General features: G+C 38.5%; 1 protein-coding gene across 1 annotated transcript in view; it reads right to left on the bottom strand.

Moving 5' to 3' along the window:
- Positions 1–2,659, bottom strand: part of LOC307157472 (uncharacterized protein) — a 101,388-nt gene extending 98,729 nt beyond the window's left edge. Inside the window, exon 1 of the mRNA XM_079869385.1 lies at positions 2,620–2,659. The gene's annotated coding sequence lies outside the window, so the exon portion shown is untranslated. The remainder of the gene's footprint in view (positions 1–2,619) is intronic.
- Between the last annotated feature and the right edge of the window lie 14,151 nt (positions 2,660–16,810).

Here is a 16,810-nt window from a genome sequence, read left to right as displayed (position 1 = left end):
GACCTATTTTAAATACACATTCATCTTTCCAGAGGTGAAGTATCCCTTTAAGAACACCTCACAAGACTTCAAAAAACTGGAGGAGTTCTCACGAAGGAAGTGGGGCAAGCCAAGCAGGACAGCAGTTCGCTTGTTCTGGTTCGAGTCCTGAAATGTCAGTATGCACACAACACACAAGTACTTACACAAAAGAAATATATTCATATGTTGTATTATGTGGGTTCTAACAAAACATTTCACAAAACCCTTATTGGTTTACAAGAAATACTTACATCAGCATCAAGCCATTGGAGGATTTTATGAAGCTGTACACTGTCATGGTCCATGTTTTTGTAAAGCTCCAAAAACCTGGGGAGAAGTTAATCTAAGCCCCCATAGAATGAACTCATAAGGTCAGCAGACAAGAGACGGCTAAATTCAACAACAATCTAAAAGCATAACATAAAAAAGACCATGTGACTCAAATGAATATTCTATTATAGTAGTTTAATTAACTGTCTTAAGCAATATAACAGGATTTGGGTGAGACAGACCAAAAAGATGATGCAAAAGGAGTTACATACTCCGTTTCTCATTCAAAACCAACCATATCACGTCCAGTGATTAATGATAGATATAAATATAAGTGCTGTTAAGATGAACGCATGCATCCAATTTCTTTCAGTTTAACACATTAAAAATATGAAATGTAATTAATGCAGCATGAACAATTGCATTCTTAATATCGGAAGCGTTTAGTGTTTGAAAATGCCAAAAAATACCTGTCTTTCCGTGAATAACGCTGGCCATCTGGATTGAACATCACCCACTAGTGGCTCTTTATCAATGATCTCTTTTCTCCTTAGAGCACATGTGCTTGCCATGGCAGCATCAATGAATTTATTATTAGGGTTCTTCTTTTTAACTTCTATCAGCAGAGCTCTCCTTTCTTCTTCGAGGGAGCTGGTGGTTTCGCCTTCTGGCATATCAGGCAAAAAATTGGTTTTAGACCGCCTCGGCTTCTTAACCCTCTGGGGTCTAAGGTGTTTTGGGGGTCCTTGAGATGTTCTGACATGCCCTGACATTTATGCTTTTTTCAGTTGCTTATAAACATATTAATGGCAAAGGTGTAATTACACTCTATTTAGCACAAACAGGGCTACCATAATATGTGAGCAACATGTATGTACATGTTTGTATTTTTGAGAGAATAATGTTTATGCATGGTTAGTGAAAAAACTAAAAACTAAAGTTTTTGAAATAAGGCCACAAAACACATACTAAATATGTGTCAATAAGACTTTTGACTAATGGATGTTGTCGTCTAGAGTTTTTTCTTCAAAATGATCTGAAAATCATCCTGCCTAATCATTCACATAAAACAATACATTGATTTAAATTTTGCAAGACACTTTCTGTTTGGAAAGGCAATATGCGAGTGGGCGTCAACGATCCAACACCATCATGCATATTTAGTGGTTAGCACCTGAGGAGACAATGGGGCCCGCATACTTAATGAGCCATTCATTCAGGTGTGTCACTGAGCCACAAGAAAGAATGCAAGAGCAATATGTATGTGTGTGTGTGTATTCTACCAAATTGGTTCACAGTTGGAAGCATCTAATTTTTTTTTATTTTTCCACAAATTGTGCTTGCAAATTGTATAATATCCAAGGAAAACATGTCTAGTAATTGTGCAGTTAATTCTCATACTGTATTTTCAGTTTTGGAATATGTATCCTCTCCCCAAATTTGTCACTAATAAAACACAATAAAAATTATTTAAAGAAAAGGCTTATATTTACCTTTTAATAGTTTGTTTACATCTACCTTGTAAATATATTTTTTTATTAAAAAGGTTACAATTTAAATCGTGTTTTTGCGAGTTGTGGTAAACAGCGCACATCTCTGTCGTTCATTCATTCACACACAGAAACGCGATTCACTTGAGAATGAAAAAACTTACTACAGTATTCCTCAGCTCAGCTGCATCCGTTGCTCCTCGAAATACCCGCACTTCTGAGATACATTTTCCATTATTATTATTACGATAGTATTATTCCTCACAGCACCGCGAGACGGTGTAAACAAGTACAATGATCTGATTAAACTTGATGTGTTTTCTCGAGCTGATATGGGGGCGTTCACGGTTTGCATGGATTGCCTCAGTCATTTGCGTTTGAATAGCGCGTGCTCTCCGTGGGCGGGGTCACATTAAAACTTAATGAGCTGAGATGAGAACGACTGACATCTCTCTCTTTTCATACAGATTACATAAACTGAGAATATTTGTTTTTTTACAAAAAATACTTCATTTAAAAGAAGAGAATTCAAGCTTCATGCCTGTGTGTCTGTATGCCTGTTTGACTGAGTATTCACTGAGTTATTGTTCATTTTCAAGCGCGTTTCAGAATTGACTTCACTTACAGAGTGTGGTGAGTTCTGGTATTACACTCACATTCCTGAATAACCCCTAGTATCAATGTGTCAAGGTGGTCTTTTGCTGTCAGGTCAGAATAAGTATTATTCCCTCACTTGCTTGTCTAATTTATACCAGTAAATCTAGGTGTAGTCCCTACTCTCCCAGGAAACAATAACAATCATTTTTAACTAGACATATGAATTAAAATTCATGCTTACCTTCCAGCAGAATCGCTCTTGGTACCCTTGTTATCTTCAGTTATAAGAAGGATTAATATAATTGCTCTGTCCTTTGCTATTAGAACTGTTTTAGCAGCTGAAGTAAGACTTAACAGTGATTGTCTTTAGAAATAAAAAAAAATTTATACAAAAGATTAAACACTGATTATACAAAAATTAATACTCGTAGCAAATCAAAAGAAAATGTTACAGAATATAAAACTTCAGCTTATTCAATCTCAACAGGGCAGTCCTGTATGAGTGAATATTACAAAGACTAATTACCTTGTAAGCAGTTCAAGCAGTTAGGAGTAAATATCAACTTCAGCCATCAGCAGTCAGAAAGCAGTTATATTTATACGGAACTGGGTTACATTGTTCCAATGCAGTAGCTTGGGTTTTTTCCAGAGGAACTAAGTCTCATGACAGGGTCTTGCGACATTAACCATCTATAGTCTCTGAGGGGGTTTTTGGTGACACTGCTGTTTCCCATATATGGGCATTCTTGCGTCCCTTCCGTCCTCTGCGCTTCGAGCTTCTATGTATGTGTGTGCGTGAATATGTATCTGGAAGTGTGTTTGTGGGTCCAAAATACCTATTAAAATTCACAAATCCTGCCACAAGAGAGAAAGCAGAACTCGCATCATGTTTATTTTTCTTTATTTGGCAAAAAGCACAACACTTTGTTTTTATTGTGAGTATACACAAAAATAATACACACTTAACAGGATCGATTGATGTATGAAACTGGTTTGTAAGATCAAAGTCAACAGAGTATTTGGAGTCTCGTTTGAACTGATAAGAAAAAAAGCGAGCAAATCACGCCGGCGTGATTGTCGACCCATGGGGGTTAAGGTGTCTTTTTCCTGTGCCATCTGTGGAGACTCTGAAGAGTACCCAAAAGGGAACCATCTTTTGTGTGTGCATGATTTGATTGCCGGAGCTTCAGTTCCGCATCATATGAAAAACTTGGAATGATGAAGGGCTCAGGCCAGCCCTTTGATTGACTGGGTGTACCCGACACCAATGATGATGCAGATGTGTTGGCGGTGTTAATTTGGTGGTGTCTTCTGGATGATCTTCAGTGTCTCTCTCTCCTTAGGTAAATCTGTTAGTCTTGTCAGATTGACTAAATCATTCTGGAAATCTGGATCTTCATATTGTAACACAAACTCCCCATCCAGATTAAGTTTAGACCTCAAAATCAACTTCAGATCTTCAACGCTTTCTGGCAGCTCATCAATCACCACCATCCTGATGTCATCTGGTGACAACACAACCCTGAGCAACATCCTAAATGTATAAAACACAGAAGGGAAAGAACCGAATATTCCATTAGAAGGGATTATCAAAATACAAGTAACAATACGCAGCTGGTCATACAAGGCTCGAAATTGCAACCATTTTGGCTGTATATGCTCCAGAAATCTAATCTGTGCAACCCTTAAAATATATTTGGAGGAGTGCAAATAATTTTTGAGCTGTGACCCGTTTACATTTCTCGTTCACTAATTACTACACAGTATGTGCCTGCTGTGAGCTGATATATCACAAAATTACTGAGTGTACCTTTAATGAAGTAAAAAGTCTTTTGGAGTGAGCAGAAGTCGTTCAGCGGAGAGTTGGCTGGGCAGTTCAAAAGACAAAAGATGCTCCAAGTGCACAGCTGAAAATGTTCAATGAACAATACCTTACTAGCATATTAAAAAAGCAACATTATACTATTCCAAAAGTTTATAAAAATTAAAATTACTGAGTGTACCTTTAATGAAGTAAAAATATTTTTGGTGTAAGAAGAAGCCGTCTTTGGATGGTGTAGGAATACAGTGGGTAATAGTGGTTTAGTTCCTCAGGTTGTAGTAGAAGGAGATCAGCAGACTAAACAGTTCAAAAGATCCAAGATGTTCCAAGTACACAGCTGAAAAAGGTTCAACAACGAACAATGCCTTGTTAGCCACTATGAGCAGTTTGACAATTTTCCCAAAATCAGGAAGCCCACTTGTGCTGCCAACGGAGACGAACAATATGTTGTTCCATGCAGAGAAAGTGTTGTTGCCAGGGAAACAGATGCATCTTCATATTTCCTGTTAATTGCCTGCTTTAGGCCATGGTCCAATATATCAGGAGAAACAACAGAAACACTCTGTACTTCAAGTTCTGGCTTGAAAAGGCTGGACATATCAAGATAATAGCCAAACATAAGTTGGTGCTTTGTGGCTAAAGTGAGTAAAATCTTTTTAAAATTGTTGACATCGCGGACAACTTTTTAAAAAAAGCTATGTTTTCCCTCAAAGCAGATTGTCCAGAAGTTCAGTAAAGGTCAGAAACAATGGATAAGTTTAGGATAATGTTCCACAAAATGGTGTTTAGGTTTCAACTTGAAGTTAGGAAAAACCTCCAGCAACAACAGCCTGTGGTCAGAAATTTTTGACTCCAAAAAGCACACAGATTCTTCAGTAAACGTAGGTGAAGCCAGAAGTTCAACAGTCACTTTTAACTCCAAAATGATACCCCAGGTTTTGTCATGTTCAGGAACCAAATGACCAATCATGAAAGGAAGTAGTCTCAATAGTGTCCAATTTTCATGTCCATTTCCTCCAATTGTCCGTTTAGCTTTGAACGTTATTGGTATTTTCTGAGGTCGATTATTATCAGAAAACTTATAAGGAAAGTTTTGGATGACACTATTCAAATCATTAAGTGTGAAAAAGCCTCTTTCAGTCAAATCTGACAGACACAAACAGAGCTCTGCTGGAACAATTCCTTCAAAAAGATCATGTAGAACATCAGGTGGAAAACCTGTTGATGAATGAAAATGTTCTAGTCTATTCAAAACACAGCTGGCCTTTACACCCTCAACACTTTTTAGTGTTTCATCTCTACTGAGACACAAAACATGGCCATCAGGGGAAAGTTTAGTTCTGAGTGCAAATGATCCACTCCTAACTGGTACAGTTTGAAAGTCCTTTCGACTCGCAAGACAAAACCTACAACATTTGTCAACAGAGAAGGATTCTTGGAAACCTGCTAGTGAATGGGCTGCTAGATTATCTGCAGATACAAAAGCAACTGTTCCCTGAACATGTGCCCCTAGTCTTTTGATGTACAAACCTTGATTTTCAAGATGTTCAAGGTCTCTAAGTAGTGGTTCTAGAACAGCAGCATATCAATAGGTTTTCAAGTCATTGCTGTAACATAACAGTGCAAGATTAATAGATGATAAAGATGATCTATACTGAAGTGGTAGATTAGCCAGAACCCAATAGACGGCACAAATCTTGTGCTTTTTCTTTGAAGTGCCTAAAGGGTTACAAACCTCATAAAACCCATCTATTATTTCTTGAGTGGCTGACTTTGAAACGTGCAATAGTGTTTGCATTCGCAAAAAAAGGGATGCCAGTTTTCGCTGCAGGTACACCTCATCATTGGCATCATCATGTTCTTCAACATCAGAAATGGACTCATCCAATTCAACCACAGATGCACTACCTTGATTGTCTTCATCCAAATTAGAATAATTCTCACAAAACAATTCTGGTCGAAAGTCCTTTATGCTACCTGAACTGTGAAAACCACTATGATGTGCTGTAAATGTGGAGTACACGTTAGAACGGAATGAACACTGCCGATAAGGGCATTTCACAGTTTCCTTATTTTTTAGATGACAGCGTAATTGTGCCAAATATTGGCGAAGGTGGCAGGGTTCGGAAAAAACACATAAGTCACAGAGTATCTGAACAGTTAGGGGTTTTGATGAATTTTGTGATGGCCCATGCTGCCTCAAATGCCTTTTCAGGTCAATTTGCCTTTTGAACGTACAAACACAATCATTATACAAACATGGTAAGGGACAAAACCTGCTGTAATGTCCATGTTTTAGTGTATAATGCCTTGTTATCGATGAACTATTTGAGCAAAGCCTGCATGTCCATTTCATTGATACTGTCACAATCCATGGAAGGGGGGGACCATTTCCTAAAAATGTACAAACATCAATTAATATTCATGTATATTAGGTAGTGTTCACAGACCAGTATTATTCTTTAGTTAACTTATTTTCCCCACTTTGCATAGAGTGAGATGGTCTGCCGAAACACAAGTGGAGAGATAACCACTATTAATGTCACTTATTTCAAATGAAATCTCCTCAGCAGCTTTTAAAATGGCTTCCAATTGGTTCCTTCCATAAAAGGATGGCTTCTTGAGGGTAAGGCTTTTGGGCAGTCCAGCAACTTTTATGGTCATGCCCTGATTCACCAGGGACTGGTAGGGGAGCCTTCCAGTAAATCCGGCCTCCTCTGAAAGACACGGGCACACATGCATGCACACGTTACACAATGTTACACAGTAGGACAATTGTGACATTTCCCTCCTCTTGATAGCCAGTGTACAGGCTGCAAACAGTCATTTTGGTAAGGTGTCATAATCTTATGGTTGATGGGCACATTAGATAAATAACTTTTTCATTTGATAATAATGCCATGGATTCACAAAGGTATACTATGTTATCAAGATTAGCAGCTTACTACATTTTTGGTTGAACAGATCTTGCACTTTTCCCAACAGCACTGTAGCAAATTAGCCCTATATGAAATATTAATAATCAAGAATAACTGGTTATAATTGATTATGAATATTTGGATCAGTTAATATAATTGACTTACTGTCGTAAATTAATATTACAATCAATTAGCCTGTTTATCCCGTGAACACTCAGGATTAATTGTTTATTAACTCTAAGAAATGTACATTTCCGGGGCATGGGAAATGTCTTTCTTAATTTACAGTCCTACTAAGAGCAGTAGCAAAAATCTAAATGATTAGTGACTCCAGTTATGAGCTTGAGACAAGGACAACTTTACGTGTGACATGAACAAGATTTTATTAACTAGTCTAAACACTTAAACTACTCTAACATACACACACATACATGCATACAGTTTACCAAGGGAAAGAGAGCTGAAGCAGAATACAGGAAAGCAAGAAATTATAGCATTGTTTGAAATCATTGTTTGTCAGCAGATCAACAGCCTTGAGCAAACCATCAGTTTAGTTCTAAAACGCCCTTCTTTAAAGGGGTAAGGATACTTAATGTATCAAATAATGAGACTAAGTTTGATACTTGCATGTCTACCCGTTTGACTTAAAATGTCCTGATGCAATTTGTTGAGGCTAAAGTTGATCTTTGCTTTGTTGATCTTTGTTGATCGAAGCCCTTGAGCTACCCAGGACTTTCTTGGTTTTACACCCAGGGCCCAGGTGGACGCACAGGGTAAGAAACAACATGCCTCCCAGACAACCAAAAGCTATACCACCAGAGGATGAGTCACTGGTGACTATGAGCCTCTTCACTCAGACGCTAGAGCAGCAAAAAGATTTTTACAAAGACATGTTACAACAACAACAGGACAACTTCAAATCTTTTGTGCAGCTCATAATTGATGGCACCAACAAACGCTTAGATGATGTATTTAAGGATGTTCAAGGAATCAAAATCAGCTTGGAATTTACTCAAGATAAAGTTGACAAAATGGCTAAAGCACAAGAGGAAATGAATAAGTTGAAGAAGCTTGAAACGGAAATACTTAAATCAAAGGAGGAGTTGGACAAGATGGCTACAAAGCTGGATTTTATTGAGAACCAGTCACGAAGAAACAACCTTATAGTGGATGGCATTCCTGAGGAAAGAGGAGAGAGCTGGGATGTATCCGAGAAGAAAATCAAGGACATGTTGGTCAGCAAAATGGGTCTAAATGACAACAATATTGAAATTGAACGGGCCCACAGGATTGGCCAGCATCAGGAGGGTGGAAGACCCAGACAGATAATCGTCAAACTCCTGCGATTCAAGGACAAGCAGACCATTTTATTCTCTGCAAAGAAATTAAAAGGCACACGCATCTACATAAATGAGGACTTCTCTGAGGCTGTAATGAAGAAAAGAAAAGAACTGCTACCCAAGCTGCGAGCTGCCCGGGAAAGAGGAGAAATAGCCACTCTGAAATATGATAAACTGGTCATAAAATCCAAGAGTGGAGGAGCCTAGTTAGAAGTATGTAAACATTCATTTTGTTTTGTTTATTTGTATTTTTGTGTGTTTTTACTTGTAATTTAGATCATGGCTATTGACTTGTCTCATTCAGTTTTTCCTTTTCCAATTAAGGGTATTACAATAGCGCACTTGAATATCTGCAGTTTGAGATACAAAACTAATGACATATATCAGATTTTGCAGTCCAATAGTATTGAAATCCTAGCTTTGTCTGAAACACACTTAGATTCTAGCTTCACGGATGCTGATGTGAAGATAGACGGCTATAGATTATTTAGGAGGGACAGAAATAGACATGGTGGTGGTGTTGCATTCTATGTTAAGGATAGCATCCCAGTTAATGTTCGAAATGACTTCATATGGCAGAATATTGAAGCATTATGGGTACAAGTTCATATACCACACATAAAGCCTGTCTTAGTTGGGTGTGTATATAGACCTCCCAGTGCCAATACTCAATATTTGGATAACATATGTGAAATGTTTGATGCTGTTTGTGGTCAAAACAGAGAGATATTTATTTTAGGTGATCTTAACATTGACTGGCTGTCACCAAACTGTCCAATGTATAAGAAGCTTAAATCTACAGCTACAATATGTGGCCTAAAACAAATCATAACTCAACCCACTAGGGTTGCTACCAGTACACTGGTGTTATCTGCAACATGTATAGATCATATATTTACAAACGCTTTTGAACAATGCTCCAAAGCAGTCTCTGTGCCCACTGGTTGTAGTGACCATAATATCATAGGAGTCACAAGGAAAACTAAATTGCCTAAAGGTGGCTGTAAAATAATTCATAAAAGAACTTATAGATATTTCAACCAAGAGCAGTATGTGGGTGAAATTCAAGGTGTGGACTGGTCAGAAGTGTGTGAAGATCGTGACCCTGACTCAGCCCTTAATGGGTTTATGGACATACTAATGAAAATAGTTGACAAGCATGCTCCTTTCAGAAAAAGAGCTGTGAGAAATAAAAGTGCCCCTTGGTTGGACAAAAATCTTAAAAATTTAATGCTGTCTAGAGATAACGCTAAAACAAAAGCTAATATTTCTTGCGAACTAGCTGATCAAAAACAATACCGAACTCTTAGAAATAAAGTAGTCAAAATGAATAGAAAGAAGAAAAAAGAGTACTTCCAGGGAAAGATTAATGAAGCAAAAAATGATGGTAAAAAACTATGGAACACTTTAAATCAAATAATGGGCAGGAGTAAGCACTCAGCTGCTTCATATGATGAAAATGATGGAGTGTTCATTACAGATCCAGAGGGAATTGCTAATTATTTCAACAATTATTTTATTAGTAAGGTAGAGAAATTTCGATCTGGTATGTGTCCAAATATCTCAGCATCTTATGATGCAATATTAAGTAAGATAATGAGTGAGAAGAACCATTCTGTCACTTTCTCATTTAGTCAAGTTGACAGAGGTTCTGTTGGAAAAATTCTTGCAGCTCTTCCTGATGGAAAGGCATCAGGCATGGACCACTTGGACTTCAGGCTTATCAGGGTGGCAGCTGAAGCTCTGTCCTTTCCCATTGCTCATTTGGTCAATTTAAGTTTGTTGCAGGGCATATTTCCAGAGAAATGGAAGGAGGCTAAAATCATACCATTGCCTAAAAATAAAAGAGCCACATTTACAGGACAGAATAGCCGACCTATCAGTCTATTACCTTTACTCAGCAAAGTCATGGAAAAGATTGCTTTTGAACAAGTTTAGAAATATTTTTTTTCTAATAGTCTGATCACCAAGTACCAGCATGCATATCGAGAGGGTCACTCCACATGTACTGCTTTAACTCATATGACCGACAACTGGTTAGAAGAAATCGATGCAAACAGATTAGTAGGAGCAGTGATGTTGGACTTTAGTGCAGCGTTTGACCTGATAGATCACAAAATACTGCTTCAAAAATTAGAATGCTATGGTTTTACACCTTCGTCTCTGTCATGGGTGGGGAGTTACCTATCTAATAGGAAGCAGCGGGTGTTCTTTAATGGTCAATATTCATCTATTAAGACAATACATTGTGGTGTGCCCCAGGGTAGCTGCCTTGGGCCTTTGCTATACTCGATCTTTACAAATGATTTACCTTTTATTGTGAAACATTCAACTGTTGTCATGTATGCAGATGATTCCACACTGTACTGTTCTGCAAAAACTCCTCATGATGTCTCAAATCTATTAAATCATGACTTGCAGAATATAAGCAAGTGGGTAAAAGATAACAAATTAGTTTTAAATGTAGACAAATCAACATCTATGATATTCTGAAAAAGATCAAAACTAACTACCCAGCCCTCTCTGAACTTGTCAGTCAATGGGCTGCAGCTAAGGCAAGTGATGCAAGCCAGGTTACTGGGCGTCACCTTGGATTCTTACTTGTCTTGGTCAGCTCATATTGATGGAATGATAGCTAAAATGGGGAATGGTATTGCAATGTCCAGAAAATGTATGTCATATATTCCTATGTCCATTGCTAAACAGGTTGTCCAGTCTCTTGTTCTGTGCCATTTAGAAAACTGTCCAATTATATGGTCGTCTGCATCACAAAAAGACCTTCGTAAGCTTCAAGTGGCACAAAATAGGGCAGCGAGGACTGTCCTCCAGTGCTCTCTTAAGACTAACGTGGCCCTGATGCATACACGCCTTTCTTGGCTTACAGTTGACGACAAAATCAAACTACGATTAACTTTAATATTGTGGAATGCAGTATTTATGAAACATCCACAGTTTCTCTCTGAGCAGCTTGTTTTTGTAGGAAGTGGACACCTATATGCCACCAGGCAGGCACTAGGTGGTGACATAAAACTTCCGCTTCCCAGGACAAATTTTCTGAAACGCACATCACTTTACAGAGCAATATCTATTTGGAATCGACTCTCTGTCTCATCACGCAGAATTCAGAACAAATACAAATTTAAGAGGACAGTAACCCAGGAACTGCTGCAAATGATCTTGTGAAAGCTGGAAATTGTCATGTTCTTTCATTTCGTAATATTTTGAATGTAATTGCAATGTTTGAATTCTCTTGATTGTAATTTGTGTTGTTATTGCTTTGTGTAATTTTATGTTGTGAATATTTTAAAGAGGACCCCAGGAAGATTAGCTGCCATTAAATGGGCCGCTAATGGGGATCCTAATAAAACAATAAAAAAAACAATCTTTGCTGATGTGGTCTTGATGAGAGAGAACCAGTGGTTTTCAGAGTATCTTTGGTGAATGGAAAGACAAGGCCGCAGCCTGGCACAAGCTTGGTGGGTCCTTAGAGGCTTCTAGTTCAGCATCATCTTCACGTCAGCATTTCAGAAAGGGACTAAGGGAGAGCTAAGAGCTGATCAGTGACTTTAAAGCGTGAAGATGGCACAACCTCTGGAGGTGCAAGAGCCAATGAGAAGATTTCCCTTTGGAGGGAAATTTTACGACCCTTTGTGTTCTAGCAGGGCATTTGAATATGTACTTTCATTGGGTGTTTAAGAAAAGAATCTTTAAGATTCTTATAATACTAATGCATCACAAAGTTAGCAACATGTAATGTAAATGAACAAATCGGAGACGAAGACTGGATTTTTTAGAGACCAAACATGCCGCACATATAATGTTGGTTAACCATAATATGCAAAGTCTGAAACATTAACCCAATTGAGTTTACAAGAATACAAACGCCACATAAAAGGGAAAATCATGAGATGGGAAAATTAGATACATGTTTACACATTTATCAAGTGGTTATATATAGAATATATATAGGATTTTTATTTCTCTTCCTCTGCAAGAATTTAAGTGAGAGTCACAGCTCTCAGGACATTCTTTTCGATCGTAAAACTCAGTCTCAGTGTGTCATAATGACTAGATGAGACAGGAAGCAAGTGCAAGACGTTTATTAATTAAATGACAACAGTACAAGCAGATGGTGATGGGTGACGCAGGGACTTCGATGGCCAGAATCCGTGATGAAGTGCAGTGAAGGTGATGGTGAGACGACAGACGAACCCACGGAGAAAACTTGGAACAGGAACACGAGGCAGGAACAGGACACCGGGACACCAACACGGAAGACATCAACAACGATCTGACAAGGATGATACAACAACGGTAAGTCTTTATAGAGATGTGATATTGTCTGCAGCTGGTGAAGTAATGATGATCAGCTGGAGCGGATCAAGTGATGTCATACACTCACGCCCACCACACACGCGCTCACACAACAACATAAACACAAGACTAAAAGGAACAGAGAATACGTCTACCGTGACACAGTGTGTGTCCTGTAACAAGACACTGCGTCCTGCCAGTGTGTTAGCTTCATTTGATGAACGTTTCACAGGCCTTATTTGGGAGAGTGAGTTTGCTGGATTATTCATTAAATAAATGAATAATTTGTGTGTGTCTGATTGGTCCAGATGCTACACTGCCCTACAAAGGCAAAAGACCATAAGTCGCTAGAGTGTGGAACTGAGAAAAATGACTTTAAAGATTTTTAGTTGTCCCGCCAAATTAATTATAGGTAGGACACTGGAAATCTGGCAAATAGATGTTTTAGTAATGGAAATGATATACATAAAAAAATCTTGAGCACAAACTTGACTTTTGACCACTATTTTAAAGTTACTGTACTCTGCCTTTGTATTGTCAGCAAAAAGTGAGAAGTCATGCCAAGGCAAAAGGCAGTAACTTCCACATTATCAATATTTATTTGCTGATCACCATTAACAAAATCATTATAGTACACACCTGTATAAAATCTAGTGATCATGGCATTTTTTTTGTATGATTTACAATTATTTATAGCCATCTACTTATTGCTATCCTGTGCTTTGGTTGCATTCTGATGGCATTATTAATACATTTGACATGACAAAATACCTCCATAGACATATTAGTCCAGCGTTGACTCAACCGCGTTTAGGGCGGGGCTGAAGGCGAAGTTTTGGCACTCTGCCAGCTAGTTTGCCAAGCTTTAATTCTTGGTTGTATTCATCTGATACAGCAATGTGTAACGTTTTTCTGTCAACTCTGCATAATCCTTCGCGATCGATATCGCACGTTTGTCGATGGAGCAGACCATACTAAATGTTCTGACCGCTCTAAGGACAGAAGTTAGAGCGACTGATGGCAGCTGTACAAAGTACACAGGCTACACCGTAATTTAAATTTTAATGGACATTAAAACAAGGGCAGATAACCGTACAATCTGGTAGGTAGCATTATTTGATTGAACACCGGCACAGTAACTTCATATTGACGCGCAGCTGAACAAAGGCAGAGCACCGTAACTCATAATTTGAGCGTTCCAAAACAAAGCCAAAGAGCGGTGTTCTGCCTTGGTTTCTCATGGGCTTTTGGAAGTTACTGTTAAGACAAATCATTATTTTCTCGAAAAAACAACGGAATTGATTCAAGATACTTATCCACATGATAAAGGAGGTCTTGAATGTGCCAAAAATATAAATAACTCATTTTCGACCAAAAACGAAGTTACGGTCTTTTGCCTTTGCATGGCAGTACAGCACATTGACTTGATCTTTGGCACTGGGTGTTGCAGCTGAGGAGCTGGCTACAGATGTAACAACAGTCAACAATTAATATCATAAAACTGTATTATGTATATTTGCACTATTACAGGCCTGAGTCCATTTCTGTGGATTTTCATAAAACCAATATTACCTTTAAAATGCAGTGCAAAGTTGTTCACAGTGTCCATTGAGTCAAGGTAATCAGTGGCTCCTTTGCTGCTCAGTTCATATGTCACATGCAGGTTGAAGCAGAGAGGATGCAGGATCTGAATGCAGCAGGCTTTTATTGAACAAACTCAAAATGAAACAAAACACTCAGGATTCTCCCAGACAGAAACAGATCAGGCACAGAACAAAGGGCTTAAATACACAGGGACTAAATCAAGGAAACAAGACAGCTGACATGACTAATGAGGCACAGGATACTGGTAAGGAGGTGAACAGGATACTGAATCAAAAGCCCTATTCGGACGGGACTAGTTTTCCAAAGATGTTTGAGTTACAATTCTTATCAACCTACGTCTGTGATTTCATGTACGGATTCGGACGGGACTAACATCTCCGTGTTTATTACCGAGGTAGGAGTGTCTGTGTTTTACATGTGGGCATTGCAGAAGATGTGTTCAGAATGCGTGGATTGCATATGAAATATAAAGTAAAACGTCCTAACGTATTTAGTGTTTTGTAAACATTTTATAAAAATTGTAGTATAAAAAAACTAAACATACATTTATCATCACGATTTTATAGAACTGGGTTCTTATAATAAACCCACTGGAATAAAAAGTTTTAACTTATAATTTACACGTTATGTAATTAAGTGCAGAAATGAAAGTAATCTTACCTGAAACTGATATTACAGTAGCCAGTCTTAACAGTTTACATGATTTGGCTCTTCTTGTTGATTTCATTTTTTTATTTCTTCGCAGTGTACCGAACACATCTACATCCATTATTGGTGCGCAAAAAGCAGAAACTTGAATACCGGCGCGATAGCGAGAGATTGTACGGTAGTTCACGTTGACCAAAACACACAAGAAAAAGCGTTTTGGAAAAAAATATTTTCGGCAATCACAGACATTCGCATTCGGACGGGATTAGATTTATCTGAGGACCGCCGAGTTTGACGAAAAACAGTAAGTAATTTGCTCTGGAATTTTTACAGAGGTCGTGTGAGAAAAAGAGAAATTTCTCTAACGTCCCCCTGTGAAACTAGTCCCGTCCGAATAGGGCTAAAGAGACACTAGGAAAACTGGGTCAAATTAACAAGCAAACATGAACTAAAAAACATTATACCATGGTCTGGGTGAATACTCGATTCTGATTGGCTGCAGGGTGTCCATTAAAAAGTGATAGAGGACACCTAGTAAATAAACCATCAGGTGTAACCAGGGAAACCAAGTTAGTAAAAAGTTTGTAAAAACTTTAGATTTCGATTGTAAAATTAATTAAAATATAAACTAATGTTTTAAAAATTTGTTATTTGGCAAGTGACCATGGTATAAGCGGGTTAACGCCCTTCGAGGTGTCCATTGTCAGGTATTAATGGACGACGGTGAGGCGTGAACCGTCCGACGCGCAGCGTAAAGCCATGTATGTTAAAACAATCACTCTAATAGAGTAAAGACTCTAATACACATTTGAAAGTTTAACATCAAATAATTATTTTATAGGCATAGTGATTAAATGACAAGAGCTTGTCTGACACTGAACTGAGCTCAGACTTGCACTAATAATGTACTTTTTAAATGATGGGAAATTTACAATGTAAATCCATATAACTCATTTAGAAAAAAAAATGTTTTTCTCTAAATTAATTCTAATATACAGTGTAATCATGAAACAATCAAGGAAATTAATTTTTGACAATGTACAGGATAGCGTTAGTCACTTTAACATGTTAAGCAACTTTGTGTTGTTCTTTCTGCTCTTCCTCAGTCAGGGTTTGTTACTCTGTTACGGGGCTGTGAGGATGCGAATCTGCTTAGATGCTTGGCAACAGACACCGCTTTCTCTGGTTTTTCCACACCTTTGTGCTGGACCAGCGTGATAACAGTCTCCGTTTTCAGCTCCTGCAATGTTGCCCGGATGGATGTCGACTTGCACCTATTGATCACTCTTGCCACTATGTTCTTCCTGAAGGTATAATCCTTGTCCACCTTCAGTGGGGTCACCACATACTGTTGAGCAGACTTGGAGTACTGGTGTTTATGTTGCTCCTCACCTTCCTTCATTTTAGCTGTCTTCCGGTCCACATTACTGTTGTGATCCAGTGCAGCAACCCGCAGACGTGCCTCCAAACTCTCCCTCAGAAATTTCTTCCTCTTTGTGGCGTACTTCGTGTACAGGGAGTGAAGACTCTCTAGCTGTCCTGTGTGAATGCCCAGTGTGGTTTTCTCCAATTTCTTCAGGAGCTGCTTGTCAAGCACTATCTTCTGCAGGTGCTGAAAGGCAGCAGAGCTAGGGAGGAGCCATGGACGCTGACTCTCTTCCTCAGGGGTGTAGGTAGGGTGCTCACACCTGGTCATTGTCTCACCAGATACCCAGTGGTGCACATTGGTAATGTGATGCAGGATTGAGATCCACTTCTCTTTCAACTTTGTCACACTTCCCTCAC

This window comes from Squalius cephalus, assembly GCF_949319135.1.
Source record: "Squalius cephalus genome assembly, chromosome: 4".
NCBI classification, from domain to species: Eukaryota; Metazoa; Chordata; class Actinopteri; order Cypriniformes; family Leuciscidae; genus Squalius; species Squalius cephalus.
The sequence above is the reverse complement of the archived record's forward strand: the minus strand, read 5'-3'. Positions and strand labels throughout refer to the sequence as shown.